This window comes from Pyrus communis, chromosome 2, assembly GCF_041283825.1.
Source record: "Pyrus communis isolate YQ-2024b chromosome 2, ASM4128382v1, whole genome shotgun sequence".
Classification (NCBI taxonomy): domain Eukaryota; kingdom Viridiplantae; phylum Streptophyta; class Magnoliopsida; order Rosales; family Rosaceae; genus Pyrus; species Pyrus communis.
In genome coordinates, this window is record NC_142566.1 from 9,219,046 (window position 1) to 9,233,441 (window position 14,396).

General features: G+C 36.4%; 1 pseudogene; it reads left to right on the plus strand.

Annotated features, from left to right (window-relative positions):
- The first annotated feature begins 7,244 nt into the window (after positions 1–7,244).
- Positions 7,245–9,650, plus strand: LOC148698545 (uncharacterized; annotated as a pseudogene).
- The last annotated feature ends 4,746 nt before the right edge of the window (positions 9,651–14,396 follow it).

A 14,396-nucleotide genomic window follows, 5' to 3' on the forward strand; every position in this document is an offset into this window, starting at 1 on the left:
TTCTATTTCTTGTTTGGGCAGAGACAATAGAGAGATTAAAGATTTAATAACGTTTGTTGTAGAAAATTAAAGGCTGCCTTTAATTTAGGTCTTACCATATTTGTTGTTTTGTAATTTGGATAAGTACGTTTCTAGTTTTTACTTTAGTTTTATTAATCAATTTGTTTTGTTTCATGGTTTTTTTTATATGTTCATTAATGATTTTGTTGATTGATTACTATTGTGGACTATTTTAGAGAATGAAGGGAGAAGGAACACAACAAGAGAGAAAGAGAGATGGAGAATAGGTTTGAGGAACTTTGTGTGTTATTCCTCAAACCTTGTGCCTTTATTTATAGTAATAATAGTGAGAGAAACTTGTTCTCCACGTAATACCAAAGTTTAATAGGAAATATCTTCTAGATCCCTAAGAATTCCTAATTTATGTCTACTTAGAATTTACGCAATTACACATGTAGTAGAATGTATATCACAACACTCCCCCTTGAGTGTGTAAATACTCAAGTAGAAGGCGCATTAGATCTTTACGAATATGTAGAAGTAGTTAATGAAGATGTCTTGTCTAGTCGGCACAAGTAGTCAATGCGATTCTCAAATCGAAAAGAAGAATGCATAGGTAGTATAACTTACAAAACCTCGCTCTGGTAAAAACCAAAGGTGGGATAAAAACCCATAGTCCAAGGAGAAAAGTGAGAAGTTGCATTAAGTCAAAACTAAACGTCTTTAGGATGCAAGTAGAGTGCTCATGAAGGTATGACTAGCCCACGATGGGTGTTTCGTTAAAACCTAGTCAGGTAGCAAAAACCAAGTGGGAAAAATACTCCTAATAATAGGGAAGAAAGTACACTAAGATCAAGTGAGTATACTTCTGGATACTCCCCTCACTTTGAGAAAACTTCCAAATGAGAACTACAAGCATTGGAAATTAGATAGTTACGTATACCAATTCCTTGGACAAGCTTCTGGAAAGTAGACTTCGGTAGTGACTTCGCGTAGATGTCTGCAAGGTTGTGTGGGATAAGCTTGTAATGCTCATGCTGATGTAGACATAATACACTTGGCGTTGACTTGTTAGATGTATCAAGCTATGATCTCGTCGATACATGTAGTTTTGTCTTCATAGATTGTTGTTGGGACTTAATGATGAATGAAAATCAAACGTACTTCGAATGTGCTTAACAAGAGCTCTCAACTATGTCTCTCATATCTGGCGTAGTAAGGCGTGGTGAGCCTTGGAACAACTCGAAGATTTTGCAACTAAGGTTTGGTTGACCTCCAAGATATTGCGGTGTTTCTTAATGTTTGAGACATAACCATTTGGGAATGTACATTGTGTGGATCAGATAGATAGTTTGAGTCAGAGAATCCCACAAGGTAGGCAGCTTATCAGCACTTGAGATGTCTGATCTAGTGCTTTGAGCTAAGTATAATAACCAATTGCGCTCATATATGGATTTATCAACTCTATAACCTCCTTAAAGGTGTCATTTGCATCTAGTGTACAAAAGATTAAGGGTATACTCGAAGCAACATCTTTTGGGTGTAGTTTGACTGGTAGACCAGAATACCGTTAGAAGTCAAAATTGACACTTCAAGTTGAGGTAGCGTCAAGATCATTCATCTCAAATTTCAACTTCAAGAGGGAAAAGACGCTGCTAGGTAGGTTGCTGCTCTTAGTGGTCGATTCCAGTACATATGCGGTTAGCCAATCAATTTGTCCTCTGTCAGAAACGCAATAGATTACTCAGTTCGAAGGATTCACGTCCTTGGAAGTGGAGAAATATGGCACCAACGAATTCCTTCCTCAATCATTGTCTCAATCATTTGCATGAGCTTCCCACATAGGCTTCCTGGCAGCTTTCTGTTGATGATCAGTGATGAGTATTTAAACTAACCTAAATAATAGATTAATTTAAACCAAATTAAACTTGCAAGTGTACAAATCAATTGTAGTAATATATGCAAATACGAGGTCGATCCCACAGGGATTGCTTTAACACCAATTTAACCGATTAGATTAATTTAAATCAAATTAAACTCGCAAGCGCATGAATCAATTGTAGTAATATATGCAAATACGAGGTCGATCTCACAGGGATTGCTTTAACACGAATTTAACCGATTAATCACGCTAGACTTAATTAAACAAAGGATAGATTGAATTGAATAATTGAGTAATTGATTAAGACTAAAATTAACAAGAAAAATAAAATAAAATAAATTAAAATAAGCACACGACAAAAGAAGAAATTGAGAAACAATGGAAATCTAAGGTTATGAATCCACCAACAACAATCCTATTTACTTTTCCTAGAGCCAACTACTATCCAATTACCTTGCCAATGTTAAAGGTTGTTCTTTCTAAGGTATGAATTCATCTGTGGTCAGTCATCAACTCTTGTATCTCTACACGATTATTATATCCTATTGGTTAGGCATACAATTAAACACATAAAAACCCATTAAGCATAGAAGAATCATGTCAACCAAGTAGGACTAGCTTGATATTGGTCATCCTCACTAGTTTGTCTACCCTTCTTAATCTTAGTTCCAATAAACCTAATTGATTGGTCATCCTCATAGATTTATCTAAATATCTAGATGCAAAATTCCTAAATCTGATTAGTTATTAGAAACTCGAATCTAGAATAAAATACCCACAAAGATTAAGAATATAACATGGCATATAATCGGATAATAATTAACAAAGTACTTCGCAAATATTCATGTCATGATTTCATCATAAACCTAAGAAAATAACTTAGTTACACATAGAAATAAAAATAAAAGAAAGATAGAGCCCGGAATCCATGGCAAAGCAGATCCCTAAGCTTTTCTTCACAAATTGTGGAGAAGGTGAATGGTAGTATAGTGTCGATGATATGGGTATGCAGGAGTGGATGGATGGATTAGAGAGAGCTCAGGGACCATATTTATACTAGAAAAACCCTAAAAGGTCTAGGAGAAACTCTCCTAAAACAAAACAAACTCCTAAACAATTAATGACAGAAACTAGGAAATAATCCTTCTTGACTTGGGAAACATGTCATCTGTCTTGCACGCCAGTTTTGGGATCGATTTATCTTCTGGAAAATTCTGTAAAAATATCAAAAATGTAGTTTTATCTCTTGTCTTTACAGGAATATATCGCACGCCACTAGGAAAAATTGAAAAAGCCTCCAAATCTTCATTCTCCCACAGCTACGCAATTCTGACAGGAAAGTTACTTCTGTGGGATTGATTTGTAAAACTGGAATGAACGGCTCCATAGAAAATTATGAAATTCAGACACAATGATCTCCATCCTCTTAGCTTCCTCTCTGATTGGTCTTGCATCAAAACTCCTTCGGAAAGTCGAGTTATCACCAAAAACGTCCTAAGTGCGCAGAATGGCTGAAACTGAGAAAAGGAAAGTGATAAAGCTCTTTTATAATCAATTCCTTAATGAAACTTAGGGATAATTGACATGAAAATATGATAAATGATGCACCCATCAGTTAGCTCGTAGTCCTTAATATTTTTTAATCAATTCGTGGTGAGAAAAAAAAAAAAAAGAATGCTTTTGGGGTTAAGATCCCTAACTAAGGTTCATTTTCATTTGGGGTTTCTAAGTTCAAATCTGTCTAGAGAGAAGTTAGAGAGAGAAAAAGCGTTTATGCTTCTACCTTCTTCCTCCTCCTCATTTATGAAACCCTATTTGCAAAGCCAAGTTCATGCATTAAATACCCAATCATTGTATATTAGGATTGCATTGTTTTATGGTTTTGCATTAAAGTCTTGGTCTGGTTTTAAGTTTTAAATTCATTTTTAGACCAAGCTTTTGAATTCAAGTTAGATTCTTCGTTCAACTGTTTGACTGGAGAATATGTATGGTCATTTGAATCTAGATTTTATATGCATATAATAACATCATATCATTGATTTGATTTGAGTTAATATCAATGCCACAAGGTGAAGAGCTCAAGAGGAGCTACCACTTCGTCAAGACCAAAGGAGTTCATCTCGTGTAAGGTAAGGTTGTACAAAAGTAAAGTTGCTTCGTAGATAAAGATCTAGGAATTGAGCTTGTGTGGTCTTTGTATGAACCTTGTTTACACTAGTGAATTGGACTCAGTAAAGAGTCCTTAATTTTTTAACCCAATGGTGGGTTTTTTCTAGCCGAAAACATCTTGTGTTCAAAGTTATTTATATTGTGTCACACAATCACATACACGTGTATGTGCTCACGGTCACGCTTAGGGATGGGATAACAGGCCTAGGACTCGCGAGGTGGGCCAGGTTCAGTTAGTTCGAGGCGGGTACAAATTTTGTAAACTCAAAATGGGGCGGGGCGGGGCGAGTCCATGTAATTGGCGAGGCGGGCCAGTTTCAGATTTCTGAAAAAAAGGGCCCCCGGCCTGGATTGTTGGTACCGTCCATTATATGGAGATTAAATCTCCACCATTGATTTAAAATAAATCTTACTCTCAGTCTCTCTTCCCACTATCAATATTTCCTAAGTCAATGGACTCTTCTTTCTTGATCTTAAATCCCTAACTCAAGCATCAATTTGAAGGTCTCTCTACGGACTCTGACTACCACTATTCGTTGTCGTGACTTTGGCAAAGATGATCAAGAAGGATGAGGACAACACCATCTCCCTTGACGACCTCATGGAGAAGGAGATTGGCGTCCTCGCCGACTGGGAGAAAAAGTTCGAAGCTTACCCAGTTATTGAGGTCTTCTATTAGTGGCTCTAACCACATCGCCGCACGCGCTACCATGGCCTCTGCCGCAGCTCGGCTTGTATAGCAGTCGTCACCTACGTCGTAAGTCTCTCTCTCTCTCTCTTTCTCTCTGACTTTCTCCCTCTCTCCCTCCCTCTGTGAATTTCTGAAACTATCGTAGGTTGATTGAATTAAATTTTGTATTTATATTCTCTAAATTTTCAATTTTTTGCTTTGGGTTTGCAAAGCAGGATGAGTGGAATTTAGGGTTTTTGATTTAGGAATTTTGCAGGTTTATGAATTTTTTTTATTCGATGTAATTTGTAATGGCGAGGGTGGAGGTCTTGGATCCGAGAGGAAGATGACGTATCTGGTTCTATTTATGCGTCAAGGTCAGCGAGAAATGCTTAAAGACGATGTCTCTGGTTCGATTTGTGAGGAAGACGACGTCTTTGGTTCTCATCGGGATTCAGTTTTATTTTATTTTTTGATGAATTTGAAATTGTATTTGAAGATTTTGTATAGGAGGTGGTTGATGGAAGTGGCAGGGATCTCCAGGGTTGTGAATGTTAGGGTTAGGGTTTTGCCCTCCAAAAGGGTCACAAATAGGTTCTAGGTGGTGGATTTGGTGATGGTGGATACTGGGAAGAATCTGGATACTGAAAATTAGGGGAAAAAAGAAAAAGAGAAAAAAAAAAAAAGAGTTTGTACCTGTTTGACCCGTAAGAACTGGCCCTTTTTATACAGGCCGGGTTAGGTCTGGTTCTCAGCTTTAACCCCTAGTCACACTCATTTGACACATCAATGACTAGTAATGAACTGAGGCCTTACTAACTAGGATAGTTTTTTGGAACTGAAATTGGTGATTGAATCTCTGATTTATTAACCAACAAATCTAGTCAATCCAGCGGAATATAATTTTTATACAAGATATTCCGCCTGGTACCAATTTCACCATTTACTCTTTTTACTAATTTTTTTTATATTTTTTACTTATTTTCTCACCTAAACCAATCATCACTTTCTATTTTTTTAATCTATTTTTTTGTATTGTTTTATTGTTCATTTTTCTTTTAAGATCATTTATATTATTATGTACTTAAACTCTAACTTTACATATAAATTATTTTAAAAGAAAAACATATTAATAATATATTATATAGTGAATTTAATTACATTATATTAAATTTACTTAAATCTGCTTACCTACTAGACCCCAACTTGCTGCTCAAATAGCGCTTACCGTCTTTTAGAACGTTAGTACGAAGTAGATCTCTAATCACAAGTTGCTTGAATACGAGTCTAGGGATGCTAGGTAGTTGATTGGTGACCTCAGTCTCGTCTAACTTGAAGGGATTAAGGGATTAGGCAGGAAAAAAAATAAAAAAATAAAAAAAAACTCATTGAAGTTGTACAACAGTCTCATTGCAGACGCTTGTCCTCCTTGATTTGTGTCAAAAGTTCGTCAATTTTAACAACTAAAACATGATTTACTTGATCTACTCTATGAGCAATGGTGAAGCTACATAGAAGCGAAGGGGGGTGGCCGCCCCTCCGCTCACCGGAAAACAAAGGCAAGAGTGAAGCTTGAACCCCTCTAGTTCGGGCGGAAACTGGGTTGAAACCCCCCTGCTTCTGAACCAGAAACTTGCGCAGCTCCCTGCGCGTAGGGTTTTGTTTTTTTAATTTTAAAATCCAGGCCAAAACGACGTCGTTTTGGGCCTGGTAAAAAAAATTTAAATTTTTTTGGTAAACGACGTTGTTTTGCGGCTGATCAAATAATAATAATAAAAAATAAAAACGGGGGGACCACTGGTCTCCATCCCCATCTAACCCTACCTGGTTTCAATTAAACCACTACCCTTTTCCCATATAACAAATCCCGTCCCCCACATTTACTCCCCTTTTCCCGCACATGACAAAACCCTCCCTGTCCCAGATTTCACTTTTCAAAATTGTCCTAAATCCTAGGAACACAAGAAAGCAGCCACCCCCCGTTCCGTTGGTTGGCCACCAAGACCACTGTCCAAAGTCCAGAAGCAACTCACCACGCACGCCACGCCAGACGCTCCAATTAAGGTAAAATTTTAATTTATTTCAAACCCTAATTGATGATTGAATACAAATTTTTGTTTAATTGTTGTAGGATTATAGGGTTATACATTATATGGTTCTTGATTATAGATTATTCTTATTCATATGATATGAATACTATGATTATTGATTTTTTTTTTTTTTTTTTTTTTTTTTTTTTTTTTTTTTGGGAAGTACATAAAAGAGGATTGATACATTATATATATAGGAACTTGAATCACACATGGTCTAGCAAGAAAAAAAAACAGCTGAACATGGTGAAGACTTTTACATCATATTTACATTAACATAATAAACCCCAACTAACCAACTAAAACCCTTATTCAAATGCATTGTTGGTACTGTACATTCGTAGTCTACATACTCTACTCTAGGATAAAAATTGAATTCTTGATTATTCATATGATTGTTGGTACTGATAAATTATTCTTATACAGTTATGTAATGGAACGATACTATAAGAAATAGTGCTTAAATCCTTCTCCAAATATTCCTGATAGTCCTCCTCTTCCTTCAAATATTCCGGGTAGTCCTCCTCCACCTTCAAATATTCCGAGTAATCCTCCTTCGAGTATTTCGGGTAGTGCACAACAAAGTGAGGTTACTGAGTTGGATGAAATATTAGCTAATCTTCCTGCAGACCCTGGACTGAGACGTCGAATGCTTGATTATCCACTCAATTATCACGAAGCAATTCATAGATACTACCTCAAAATGAACCTTGTCAACCTAAATCTCACATCATGCCAAGGAAAGCTAGCAACAATCGATGTTTTATCACAGGTTGGTTTGATAATTGTAAGTGGTTGGAGTATAGTATAGTAAAAGATGCTGCATTTTGCTGTTATTGCTATCTTTTTAAATGTGATTTTGATAAAGCATGTGGTAGTGGAAGTGATGTCTTCACTGAAAAAGGGTTTATAAATTGGAGGAAAGGACCAGAAAATTTTCGAGTCCATGAGGGAGGTGTTGGAAGTCTTCATAATAAAGCTATGCAACAAGCTAAAGACTTGATGACACAAAAAAAAACAAATTGAAACATTTGTGATCAAGCAAATTGATGAAGCTCACGTTAATTATCACATACTGAGTGGAGCACTTGATTGCACAAGATGGTTGTTGCGACAGGGTTTGGCTTTTCGTGGGCACGATGAATCTTTGAAATCGAGCAATAGGGGTAATTATATAGAGCTTATGCAATTTCTTGTCGATCATAATGAGAAAGTTAGGAAGGTTGTTCTTGAGAATGCTCCCAAGAATCTCAAGTATACTTCTTCCGATATTCAAAAGGATCTTGTTCATGCTTGTGCTATTGAAATCATTAATGCAATCAATAAAGAAATGGAAGGTACATTTTTTTCTCTCTTGGTTGATGGATCACATGACGCTTCCACTAAAGAGCAAATGGCGGTGGTATTGTGTTATGTGAACAAGAAAGGAGAAGCAATTGAAAAGTTTTTGGGTGTTCAACATGTCTCCTCTACAACTAGTAACTCACTTGAAGAGGCCATTTAGAGATTGTTTGCTACAACAAATTTGAGTGTGTCCAAGTTACGAGGACAAGGCTATGATGGAGCTAGTAATATGAAAGGTGAGTTAAATGGTCTTCAAACAAAGATTTTGAACAAATACCCTCAAACATTTTATATTCATTGTTTTGCACAACAACTCCAACTAGCTCTTGTATTCGTGGCAAAGGAAAATGAGGATGTTGCTAATTTCTTCATCAATGCTAGTAGTTTGGTGAATCTTATTGGATCTTCATGCAAGCGTCGTGATGCATTTAGAGAGAAACAACAAGAACAAATTCATAAAGCTCATGATCTTGATAATCTTGAAATAGGTAAAAGGTTAAATCAAGAAAGTAGTCTCATGCATCCATGTGATACACGGTGGAACTTGCATTATGGTACTATAGTTAGTATTATTGTTATGTTTGAACCCGTGGTATAGGTGGTTGAATGGATTAAAAGTGATCGCAACCAAGATTATCTCGGTGAAGCAACTAGGTTATTCAAAGACATACAAAATTTTGATTTTGCGTTTCACCTTTTCTTGATGAGACTTATAGTGGGAATTACAAATGAGTTATCACAAGCATTGCAAAAGAAAGATCAAGATATTATGAATGCGATGGCGTTAGTGGAAGTATGCAAGCAAAGACTACAATCCTTGAGAGACGATGACTTTAGGGACTTGTTTAATGATGTAGAAAGGTTTTGTGAGGATCATGATATTATCGTTCCTAACATGGAGGATTTACATTTCGTACCTAGAAAATCAAGGCGTAAAGCTCCAAAAATCACAAACTTCCATTACTATCGTGTGGATCTTTATTTTCAAGTCCTTGATATGCAACTAAAGGAATTGAATGATCGTTTCATTCACCGAGTTGATTCCTTGTATGGCATGTTTGCGTCCGGTGAATAATTTTGCATCTTTTGACAAAGCAAAAATTGTTCGTTTAGCCCAACTTTATCCTCAAGATTTTGATCATATGGACCTCATGAATCTTCCAATTCAACTTGACAATTACATTCATGATATGAAAACGCATAGTGAGTTTTCATCATTGAGAGGAATTAGTGATCTTGCAAAAGAGTTAGTGAAGACCGGGAGGTGTGAAAGCTTCTTACATTGGCTTTGGTGTTACCAATTGCAACCGCTTCGGTGGAGAGAGCTTTTTCTGCTATGAAGATTGTGAAAACACCGTTGCGTAACAAAATGGGAGATCAATGGTTGAGTGATAGTATGGTTGTTTACATTGAGAGAGATGTATTTGCTTTTATTGATAATAAGCCTATTATGCGACGTTTTCATGACATGAAACCTCGCCGACAACAATTGTAATTTTTTTGTATTGATTATTATAGAAGACATTACTATATAAAAAGATTTGTTGCCATTTTTCTTTAACCTTGCACTCTTTAAAGTTCGCCCCTCCCCCTGAGAAATCCTGGCTTCGCCACTGTCTATGAGATCAATCGTTTGTGGTGGTTAGTGGTTAGAGCCACTACCTTCGTTGGGAACAATGAAAAATTCTTGGGGAAAAGCTACCCAATCATAACCTTGAAGAACCCTTGGTTTTTGCTTCGTGCTTTAAGAATTCAAGGTCCGAGTAAAGCTTCTGGTGACGTGACAAAGATGACGGTGTTTTTTTTGGGTGTTTGATACGCAGTTGAGCAGCGATGGTGCTGCTCGCCTGTGGGCAGGGAGAGGTAAAGGAAGTGTGGGTCGGAGAGAGGTGAGAGAGAGAGTAAGCAATGTGAAAGAGAGAGAGTGAAGTGTCGGTAGTAACTTCCCATAAAGGGAAGGTTTCCATAAGTATAAAACCCAAAATAGAAATCAACAATAGAATTTCACATGCAAGTTCGGAAAGTTCCACTCAGCCCCATGAATGAAAAATTACAAAATTTGTCCTTTGCCTGAAAACATATGGAACTTCTTCGTTATAAGTCCAATTTACGTTTTGTTTTACATTTACGTGTTCGTATCGACAAGTATTAGAAGAATATGTCAAGAAATGAGACAAATATGAAAGGGTTTTTTTATCACAAGTGATTGCTGAAATTGAACCACCTTATCGAAATTGAAAATCAATCAATGTACTAGTCATTGAAAATCAATGTTGCAAATCAATGTGATCCTTCCGTTATAATTCCATTAAAATTTCTGTTATGTGCTTATGTGTCACATAAATAGGTCTCACAAGTCTAATTAAATATTAACATTTATATTAAAAATATTTAAATAATAAAAAATAATATTGTTTTATGTCAAAATAATATTAAAATTTTTCTCTCCCCCATTTTTTCTCTCTTTTTCTTTCTTCAAGCCAATCTTCTCATAGGTGTCTGCCTATCAGCAGCGCAATGTGTCATCGGTCCTTCTCACTTTTAAGCCCATTTACCCGGACTGGACCTAAAACCCAACCAGATAAATGTTTGACCCATCGTCACTTGATCTTCCATGTGCGCTGCTGCTACTGATGCTTTAGTCACTTCTCTTAATTGCAGTTCCCACTCTTAGGGTTTTCAAGCTCTCTCTCTGTACAAGTCTATCCAATTCTTTTACTTCATTTATTGTTTGTACGGAGCTTGAGCATGCTCAGCTCGCCTCCACCTTCGACGAAGACGACGGGGGAAATTTTTTTATTTTTATTGACATAAAAAAATTACTTTTTATTATTTAAATTTTTTTAATTTCATAGTAATATTTAATTAGACTTATAGGACCCACTTATTTGACACATAAACACATAGCAAAATTTTTAATGAAATTGTAACGGAAGGGCCATATTAATTTGTGATATCAATTTTCAGGGACTACATTGATTGATTTTCAATTTCAATGACCAGTTTGATGGGGTTGGTCAATTTCAGGGACCAGTTTGAGTGTAAACGTCCACGTAGACTTCCAATTAGCCCATAGGGGCATTTTCATCATTTTACAACTTTGGGGAAACAAAATACAACAACATTAGGGATGGGTTGTAGCATGAGATGAGTTATGTTTTTGGTTGTTTTCTACGTATAGAAAAAGACTATAGTGAAAGCTCAACGTTTGTTCAAGTTGACTTGTAGCAGTGCTTTTTTGCTATGCATCATCATCATAGTGTAGTGCGGTTTTTTTTTTTTTTTTTTGCCTCCTTGTGTCTTTATAGTCATTTTACAACTTGCAAAGTTTTATTTGTGTGATTGTTATTTTTCATTTTGGTTTGGTATAGGTACTTCGTGGTTATAAGGAATTGTATTGTGTTTTTGTTGAGTTTGAAATTATGAAGTTGTGGAACTGTTCTTAAAAAAGTTTTATTTGATCTTAAAAAAAAAAAGAAATTAACTACAAGATGTTTACCATTCCAAACAGAAGAGATTATAAGTAATCATATCGGTATCACATTAAGCACACGATTAATTCTACAAGGTCACTGGGATCGGTACGTCTACAAAAAAATATATGGCCAAAGTTTAAGACGACCACCGACTTAATTGGGACAATTATATCTTTACACGCATGCTTGCACAGGCCACCGTCACCAGTCGCAGTCGCAAATCTCCATCGATATATGTTTACTGATATTATTGCTGACATTCCCAGCCAAACATACGCTGAAAGGGACAAAAATCCAACGATGACCTTTGGCTTTATATATATATAAAACGACCTTCGTGAACTTAACATTTCCTGCATGTTGGAATTTTGGGCACTGACCTCCCAACTCCACGTTTGTTATCACTTAATTTAATGCAGACTTTAGTTGGATACCTAAAATATATATAGTTCAATGAATTGGAGCCATGAAAGTGTGCATGTGGTCCTGCACGAGAGTGTCATACATACATACATACATGCATACATACATACATGCATACATACATACATACATACATATATATATATATATATATAGGAATCCCTTAACAAGAGGGATCCTCATTTTTCTAAAAAAAATGGGGACATCCTTTTGACCGTTAGATTTGACTTTAATGAAATTGTGTGGTTGAAATTGTATGGCGTGTGATTTAATCTCAACCACACAATTTCATTAAAGTCAATCCAACAGTCAAGAGGGTGTCCCCATTTAAAAAATATGGGGATCCCTCTTGTTAAAGGGCTATATATATATATATATAGACACACACACACATTTGTCTGACTAAATTGTCATTGTAAATTTAAAAATGATATTGTTTTTTGATACAAGCAATATTTGATATTAATATAAAAAGTTGAGGTTCTACCATAAAATCGATTGCCAATACGAGGAGTAACCTAACTTATTTTTGGATGAATCTAGGGTATCTTCCGCACATAGGCGAGGACTAATCTCTCAAGCCGGGTCGGACCCCATTTGGGGGGAAAGCTCTCCCAATGATGGCTGCTCCATTCACAAGGCTCGAACTCGAGACCTTGCTTAAGGGGAACAAGCTCCTTAACATTTGAACCACCAAGCATTGGTTAACCCAACTTATTCATAAGCCCATGCAAGGGTCTCTCCTCTCATTGATGTGGGATTCATTTTCAACAATCTATACTAAAGGGGATGAACAAAGTTTAAACCAGAGACACAGTAGGTCGAACAGAAAATCTAACTACTAGAGCAACCCACCACCTACAAAAATTATATTATTACCGGAGATGTTATTAGCAAGTCTCGCAACACTATTGCAATTTGCCCAACAATCTATTACAAAATCAATAAATGTATTATTATTTTTGTTGTCATCAGGTAAATTTTTATTACCAACACATTTTACATACAGGACTGGAGGTCTAAACACACAGAAAATACAAAGCAACAGATGAGCCTTCAAAACAACAACAAAAGAAAATCTCAACCCGAAAGTCGAGCCCAATACAGAAAAACATACAGGAAACCCTAAACTCTTGAATCCTATTCTACCGCCGAAGCACCTGCCTCCGAAAGTACTTGCTGCCGACCACGATCCAGACTCTGTCCAAATCGGCGGAGATAAGAATCAACAAAGCCCTAAAACAAAAAAAGAAGCAAATTTGACAGCCACACAAGCAGAAGGTGGCGGTAAAAGCACCCGAGCCGAAGCTTACACACGTTCCGATACTGCCGTGAAACACGGCTAAACAAAATGGTTGCAGATTGAAGCAATTGTGGAGTTGAGAGAGAACGAAGGCAAGCGGGAGAGAAAGAAATTGGTTTCAGTAGATGCGTGGGGGTGGAAAGATAAGTGCTAGAGGAAGAAAGGGAAAATCGGAAAAGGAAATTTTCCGATTGTGGGCAGAAACCAATGAATCATAGGTACAACGGGGTGGAAACAAAGGGAAAAACGGGCTGGAAAAACAGAGAGCAAAAAAGAACAGCATGAAGAGGAAATTAGAAAATGACTGCCAACGACCCTGTCCACTGCTAGGGTCGGTGGCTAAACAATTTGCCAGAATTTGAAGACCTCCCTCACATAAAGTGAGAAAACCTCCCACACAGAAGAAAGACTCTCACACAGAAAGAAAATGCATGCCTGGATATCAATAAATTCATTTTGAAACGCAAAACTGACAACCTTTCTCATACACTCTAATTTACAATTATAATAAAGCGTATATCAATAAATATATAAGTTTTATGTATATAATAGTATCAACGTTATAAATCATGTATGTATTTATGTATCTATAACTTCGTGATAAGAAATTAAACGTATACGTGATATCTGTTTATTCTCACGGGGCTGTTTTTTTTTCATAACATAAACGTGGAAGTCATGGCTATATTAGAGTCATCTAGCGATCGGTTCATGTTCATTCTTTATAGATAATGTGAGGGACACTAGTTATCTTCTAGCCAGAGTTAACAGTGCTAGTACTCAGTAGGTTAGAGGTCCCAAGATCATGGTGCATCACCTTCTACACAACTGAACATTCATATTATATGCTGGCAGCCAGACACACGTATATTCTAATAGTTCACAATGTAATAGGTGCTAAGATATATTCAAAATATCATATATATTATATTTGACTATATATATATGTGTGTGTGTGTGTGTGTGTGTGTGTGTGTGTGTAGTATATATATATATGTATATATATTATATACTCTAACAGTTCACATATGTAGTAGCT